Source organism: Trachymyrmex cornetzi, unplaced genomic scaffold (assembly GCF_001594075.2).
Source record: "Trachymyrmex cornetzi isolate Tcor2-1 unplaced genomic scaffold, Tcor1.1 scaffold277, whole genome shotgun sequence".
NCBI lineage: Eukaryota > Metazoa > Arthropoda > Insecta > Hymenoptera > Formicidae > Trachymyrmex > Trachymyrmex cornetzi.
In genome coordinates, this window is record NW_017297449.1 from 118,887 (window position 1) to 127,700 (window position 8,814).

At 29.3% G+C, this 8,814-nt stretch overlaps 1 protein-coding gene across 1 annotated transcript in view; it reads left to right on the forward strand.

Annotated features, from left to right (window-relative positions):
- Positions 1-218: 218 nt before the first annotated feature.
- Positions 219-8,814, forward strand: part of LOC108762145 (uncharacterized) — a 10,737-nt gene continuing 2,141 nt past the window's right edge. Inside the window, exon 1 of the mRNA XM_018509004.1 lies at positions 219-502. The gene's annotated coding sequence lies outside the window, so the exon portion shown is untranslated. The remainder of the gene's footprint in view (positions 503-8,814) is intronic.

Consider the following 8,814-nt stretch of genomic DNA (forward strand, 5'->3'; position numbering starts at 1 on the left):
GCGCTTCGGTTTCGATTAAGAGCAAAAGTGTCATGAAGAGTGAAGATGCGTCAGCAAGAGTGAAGCGTCGAAAGAGGTGCGAACGAACTAACGAAAGTGTGCCGTTCGTACGTCGATGTGCATATATCGTACTCCTATTTTAAGGGAGAAGGGGGGGGGGACAGTTATAGTTCCTCGGATTACGAAGAGTCCAAGTGGCATGCTCGAGGTATGTTTGCCTCAGTGGGGGCAGCGACATAAGTACAGACGATCTTAAGAAAAGCCCTCATTCCGATAGAAGATCGCAAATCGACGGAATCGGTAAACCTGTGCAACGCAACGTGCGATACCATCCCGTTCAGCTGTTCGCCGGCTGAAGGGCGTGCGGATCGGAAAAGAGACAGATCAAGACGTTCGAATGTATTTTGGGGAGAACGGCATTCGTGAACGAAAAGAAGAGACATTTGGGACTGAACTTTACGTTATCCATCGTATCTTTTTGTCCGTGAGACTCTAATACGCGGTGAGTATGCGTGAGTTTCTGTCATAATTTTTCAAATACAATAAGTTTTGAATAATTGTGCTCTGAAACGCACGATCATGATGCTTAATTATCGGGGTAATTGCACAAAAATTTGATGAAATTGGGATCACGCGGATCTTTATCGAAATATATAGATATGCGCGACATAAAAAATAATATAACATATAATAGAGAAACAAATGAACTCTCTAATTTTTTTGGAATCTCATTCTAAAGGAGTGAAAATTGAGCTTGAAAAAGAGTGGCTTAATTTTTACTCTTTTAGAGTGAGATTTACCCTGAAAAAAGATTTAAATAAGAGCTCACTGAAAGAGAGGACGTTTCAAACAATTTGACGAATCTTGATATATTTATTTATCTCTTACAAACATTGGTGTAATCATTAATTGTCAAATAGGTTTAATTAATCGATCAAATTATTAATTATTGAAACATCAAAGTGACGCGTATTTATATAAGACTTTTTAAAGTTTTTATTATATATTGTATCATCAATCTTTGCATTTTTATCGTGGTAAAAGATTTTTATCGGCACGATACCACCCACGCGATTATTCGTGTATAGAAGTTAGTACAATCACGTACGACCTTTCGCAAGTGATCGTCATACTAGCATCATGTCGATCACGATCTCTATCGCCGTTCCATCGATTGGTATTCTTGCAATGTCGATTCGTCCGGACAGCTAGTCAAGCATGGGAAAAGCGCGAAGAATTCTTTTGATTTAGATTAACTTGGCGATCGAAATCGTCATGACACGCGCCGTTCGTGAATGATAATGTGACAAAATCGCTTCTTCTCGTTATTACTTCACTGTCGCTATCATTATAACTAACGATCAACTATACGTACGACATCGTGCAGTATTTCCAAATTTGGTTTAATTATTAACTTTGATAAAAGTTTATATTTTATGAGAGAGAGAGAGAGAGAGAGAGAGAGAATCTGCATTATTTGTGTACATATTGTATTAATACAATAATTATTGTTATTGATATCTGATTTATAGTTTATGATTTATATTTTAAGTTGCAAGTCCATAAATTCCGTTTAATTTTTTTCAACGCCGCAAAATTTAATGCAATTTGCCAATCGTACGAACGAATATCGATCGATAAAATGATTTTAGATTTTACTTTGGCCTGTTGTATTTCTCATGACTAGTTTTTCTCGTTCTCATAAAATTATTGCTAAATTATTCCTCGGCAATCGTCTCTGCTTCTTTCCTTACAAATCGTCATTTTTCACGACGAAAACAATACAAAAGCTTATTTTTATTATCTATGGATTTAACTGTTTATATTCATGAGAAAGATCATAAAAATCGCTCGTATAGGACGATTTTCGCATTTTCTAGCAGTGTAACAACCGGTTCAGAGTCCGGATTAGAGTTCTTTAAATGTCACTTCTTAACTGTTCCAAATGTAAATAACTGCACTCGTAATAAATGATCAATTTCTTGCGGTAAACCGCCAAGAGTCGATGGTAGCGGCATTTCAAAGGAAGGAAGCGTTTCGTGTTTCGAACGTTACTGTGCGCAGCATCTGGAAAACGAGATGTAGATTATTTCGCGATTTATGTACTCTCGAAATTCGATTCGGCCATTAGCAAGAACCAACCGTTTCTACACGATAGTAATTTAATCCAACGTAATTAGCGAAGATAATGTTTTAATTATTTATCATAAAATAATAATGTCAATTAGGATTACTTGCATCAAATAAACAATTTCTTGATGTGTATATATGATGCCAATATTTACTTTATACATAATAATGTGTTTCCGGAATTCTTCTATGAATACTAATAAGGATTCGAATCGAAATGAAAGTTTTTTTAGAGTAAAACATGAAAATAAAGTGTATTGATTTTTAAATTGTACGTTACTTTGTGCGGCATTCGTAAAATTGGAATCTACGATAGTAAGATACGATCATTGAGCTTAATGAGATCTTTATACAACCAAGAAATGTTATATATAATTATTCTATATAAGATACAAAATTAAACAATTTATTGAAAGTACAAATTTTCCGCCAACTTGTACTTGTGTCATCAGTCAAATAGCATTTTTTACAGATACAACATTAGATGCATTGTTTCACTCGCAATCAAGTAGGTTTTTTCTCAAAACAGTTACGTTCTGATAAATAATTGACTATTCAGGAATAAACAAATATACATATATATTGAAGCAACATGGCTTTTGAACAAATTACAGCAATTTTAAATCGATAGAATAAATTATTAAAAGATATGAGATTAATAAAAGAAAATAAACAATAAATCATTCGATTATTTAATGTCGTTAATCTAAATTTTCGAATAATCTGTAAAAATGACATATTTGTATGAGACAAGCTCAATACACATTGCTCTATCTAGGTTAATTGATTCATGCATCAGATCGTTTATAAATATACCACTGCTTCGTGTCATTAATGTTTTGTACATTCTTAAAAATGTTTTAATGTAGTTCCTCTCTCTCTCTCTCTCTCTCTCTCTCTCTCTCTCTGTGCTTACACAGACTCTCGTCAAAATAATTAATAGAATCACTAATTTGTAATTCCACATAGTGGCGATGATTAGTACTTCATACAAGACTCATTGAAAGGTATTGATTTTTAAAAAAGTCACAATTTACGTTATAAACATAAAAAAAATATATTTTTGCCGGTATCATTGAACTGGGAATAGTTACTTACAATTAATTATGTTGCGTAAAAAGAAACACTTGGGATGTTTTCTTACACTTCAATAAAAGTCTATTATTAATTGCAGTATATTGTGTAGTATTGATTGTTCTACAATTTATTAGTATTTGAGATCATTATGTATATAAATTAATTCAATATTCTCTTAAAAATGTAAGGAAAAATAAAAAAAGGATTCTCGATCATTAAAAAAATTAACCGTATCTGATAATAAGCTCTATATTTTCATTACCGTATATACAAATTATCCCGAAGGATTATCTAGTAATATATAGTACAGCTCAATTATATTTTATTTTTATGAGAATCGTAAATCATGTATTGGAGATATATTAGTAAATACGAGCATCAAATTATAACGTTTCTGATTGTACAGTAATTACATACACGCAGTAATTCTTTATGTATAAAATTTTTCAAATGGCTAATATAATAAATTAATAATAATATGTATAGAATAATCTCATTATTCAGAATAGAATATGTACATTAAATTAGTTTATATTACAAAAATGGGATATTTCTAAACTCAGAGAATCTCAGTCAATGTTTCTAACAGAAAGTTAGCACTTGCGAAACCGTTATTATACGTCAAAATAATTTGTGCAATATTATAAAAGTTATTCCAAGTTGGGAAAGGCACATTTTTAGGATTCGAATGCGGGGGTTACGGCATCGTGGTACGCTCACGTTCTCATTATATCGTGAAATTACTTGCAGATCGAGCTACTAAACTCCGAAATTAACAATCGGGCACCATCGGCGTGCGGACAATCGGCATTCCTCAAATCCGAGATTCCTGCGATTCGCGGTAACAATTGCGGACAACGTATGGCGAATAGTACGGATTCGCTTGTACCCGATTACAATCTTGAAAGGAAGCACCTACGGTCTTACAGAGTCCTTCGTCGCCTGCCGTTGTAATTACGAGAGAGCCTTGTAAAATCGCTGAGAGAGAACCTGCACGTGCGACTCGAACGGCTATTCTAAATAGGCAATATGTAGTATCCTTTTGTCCTTTCTTTTTTTACTTACGACCGTGCAAATATTACCGTGTGAGAAATTTCGCTTCGCGATAATTAAATGAAAATTTACAGAATATTGCACTATATATTAAATAATATTTATCAAACGATATTGTCAAAATAAAAGAAATGTGTGCATAATTAAATTTTATAATAATGATGACCTAATTAAAAACGCTTTAATTAATTAATCTGTATAAAGACGTAAAACATGGAGATATGCATTATGTAGGATATTGAGAATTTATTGCAAAATAAAAACTCTTTCTTCAATAGCCTATGAATCATCGTATAAGCTTCCGCGCTACATCCTGCGAAATTCCACGTGTACGCTATATCGCGCTAAAATCAGTAGCGTAAAATTGGATGATTAAAGAAGCAGCGAATAAGAACGAGTATTTCGTGATAGCTATCTTTTTTCTTACGTGTTTTATGTCAAAAAGCGACATGCATCAATGACGATTTATCCAAATGCCAATTAAATGGAGTCACAATACTATTGACTTTTTTATTCTCATTGTCAGTTATATTTGTTTACATAAATTTCTTTAAATTTTAGACATAATTTCAGATGTTTCGAAAATATGATAGTCATTCGTCTTTGAGCATCTCAGTATTTATTCGGCATTTCTTCAGTATTGTATAACAAACGATTAAAAAGAAAAAAAAAGAAAGAGTGGGCTACATGATTTTCACCGGACGTTTGCATCTTCCTTTGCTCAGAAACGATTTTAAAAATGCCCCCATTTCCGCTTCGCGAAGTATAGGTGCAATTAATATGCAATTATTCGGGTCAACAATGAAATCCCCGGCCATGTCTATCAATACTAACTCTCTGAGACTCTCTCCTTCCTTGAAATTGAAGGTTACCCGTATAAAAAGGACAATCTATTTTATCAAGAAGCGAAACGCGAGATATAATGATACAACCACGTATAGAAAATGTAACTGTGTACAATATCGTTTAGTGATTACTGTTATTGATGTATTGAACATCGAGTGGCAGTTTCACCTGAGCTAATTTTGGGTAGCTGTGTACGTTTCATCAGACTAAGCTATATGTACGCTTCGTTAATCATTGGACGCGTCGGAAGAAACTATAGATTCTTATTTCGCAAATATTACAGACAGTGATTATCTGCGAAAAATTACAGCAAAAATCATTATCGTATTGTAAATGATATAATATAGCTGGATTCAAGGCTTTATTATTGAACTTTCAATGAAAATGAATTAGATGTAAACAATAAATTAACGCAAAAAAGATCATTGTAATATATAATAGGAAGCAATAAATGTTTTCTTGTTTATCTCCACGACAAAATTATACGCAAACTTAAGTATCTCCAATTATTGATAACAGAATGATACATTCCGTTTGCTGCAGGCAGCGACTTTCTGATCAATGTCTTCCTTCCTGTTAACTTTGCACGGTTTTTTTTAAATATAACTATCTGTCTCTTATTTTCAAAAAATAAAATTGAGAAATTTTCAAATTGATATGATATCCAAAGAAAAGGCAATAAAAATAAAATTGATATACATATAACTCAGAATGATTTTTATTTTCCAAATTAATTTTCATAGAATTTGATGAAAACTTTCCGTAAATAAATGTACAAAAGTGTCTATCAAAAATTTGTCTCTATAATTATGCAAAATACAAAGAAATGTTGAATAAATTAAAAGTAGTTTATTTATTAAAGATAATTCTAGAAAAACAATTTTACATTTATCTATTTCACATACATATTTGTATGTGCGTACGCGTGTATTCATGCGTTTTGTGAAACCGCGCGAACGTTTGCAGTATCATGTATTCTACAAGAGAAATAATACATTACCATGTAATGCTCATAGTGACACATACCGGTGCTTTGTTTCAGAGAATAACGGTTCGTACGCACATGTACAATGCGAAATACGAGAAATGAAAAATTAGTATACATTAGCGGTATACATTACGTACTGTGTTGAATTTAGCTCTGGCTATTTTAATTTTATCTGTATTACATATTCGTATATCATTGGAAAATATCGAAGTAGAAGAATGTCAAGAATCCATATAAATAACTTGAGAGCAGCATATTATTTAAATTAATATACTGTTTTAATTAATACATCAATGTAAATTAAAAAAATATAAAACATGATCTGATTGCAAATAAAATTAAACTTTGATTGTGTATCAAATAGAAGAAAAAATGATATATTTAGGAACAATGTAGAAGTATTCGGTATAATATTATTAAGATATACTTTAGCATATGTAGTGAGATTTATAAGTCTACGAAATTCCTTCAATAGCGATAACAATTGTCCATAATGAACGATCCAGCATACTTTAATTGGTACCGACAGAATTAACTGTTATAAAATTAATAGACAAATATTTCTTATATCAATTTAGTACATCATGATTTATATTTGAAAGAAATTTATTTTTATATTTTATAAATTATAAATTATCTCACAGTAATATTTTATCTTTTATCTCTTTCAAAAATTAAATTAAAAATCCTTTATACCGATTCTTCTAAAATAGCAATTTTATTTTTAAACAATTAAAAAGATTATATGTTAATAATTAAAAAAATGTTTAATTTTAAAAATATAACATTGATTAAAATATTTAATACTAAGGTATTTGAAGCAACAATTACAGATAGTAAATTAATTTTACTATCAATTTTACTTTTATTTTTTATTTAAAATAAAAGTCATAACTAAAATAATGATACGATAGCATCATAATACTTATATGTATAATATATATACAAATACATTATATATACGTATATATTTATTAATTTTACATTTTTTATGTCAAACAAATATCAATTGATGATAAAATAGTATACTTCTATTATTATTTATTGATAATATTGATAACTGTATAAAAATTATTACTTATAAAAAAAGAAATCTACACTTTTATTTTTATCTGTAAAGAATGCATAATTTTTTCTATAATTGAGATATTTGTGTTGGTAATCAAAAAGTTGGTATCTATAGTCGATAAAATAGATATTTTTCAATTATATCCAAACTCCACTAAATACATGTGGCGGAGTCTACTGATATAATATTATACTCACGATATATAATGTATGCAGGGTTGATGATCTTTAAGACTGCACTCCAATTCACGGTCCAACACTCTTGGAATCATTTTATTATCTTTCTTGTTATTAAATAATAAAAGATAAAATGATGCTCACGAGACTTATCGTGAGAGTGTAGAATCGGATCGCAATATAGATATAGCTATAATACAGTTTTTCGGAGAGTGTAGACATTGTCGACCTCGTATATTTTTTGTTTATTGATATTGATATAAATACTTCTAAATATTATAATTTACAGTTTACAAAATGTAGTGATAATTTATTTATATTATAATTTATTATTAGCTGTATATATTTCATAGGTAAATATATATTATATTTACAATACATTAATTATTATTGCAAATGTGCTGCTTTTTTGTAAAATTATCATTATTAATAGTATATATTATTCAAACACGAATAAAAATAAAATGAAAACGCCCTTTTAAAGAAAAATTGAATATTGTCGTAGATGAATACGTATATCTATTAAAAAATGAGAATAAATGATAAAAGAATAATAATATGTTATGAGCTAACTTTATGCAAATTTTGGCAGTTACGGAATCTTTTATAAGATTGTCAGTCTTTAATAGTACATACTTTGTCAATATTAATACAAATTAATTTAAGTTTTTAATTAAGAAATTTTTATTAAAACGGATCGAATTATGGAAATGTAAAAAGAAGTAGCTGACTGCTAATAGTTAATGAGCATATAATGATGAAGTTATTAAACTGCATGATAAACATTTATTGGAAGACTTTAATCGGGTATCATTACACTTACATCAATTGTATTGATTGGACTAGTTGTAACATATAGTCGATGAAAAAGTTGTCATTTTCTTCATATCGCAAGGATAAGTGAATAGAAATGATTCGAAGTATTGATTGCGAAGAAACAGAAAATAAAAAATAAAAAACTATGAAATGGAAAGGAAAAGAGAGAAAACTTCTGAGATAGTAATTAAAGTTAGAACATTGCGCGTTATTTTTGGAAAATTATTTATATGTAGTAATAAAACATTAATTTAGTAATAAAATATCTATATAATATAAGAGATATAAAAGATGTGAATATTGAAAATATAACTCAAGTACTTGATTGCCTTTAAGGAGATTGTAAGGCAAATGCAATATTAAGAACTACTTGAAAAAATTACAGACTATTCTAAATTTCATTTAATAATAATATAAAAAAAATATAAACAATTGACCATCTGGATCAAAAGTTATTTAAATAAGTAGTAATATTTTTTAAATTTGTACTCTAATATAAATATATGAAAATGTATTATAAAATAATGATAAAAATCTCAATTTTTTAATACATATAAATACTCTAGGAATTCAACAATATTTTTGTAAAGTTATCTTGAGATGCAGACATTAATTGTTCAATAAATAAATAAAATTTGTTATTTGTTATAAACTAATGG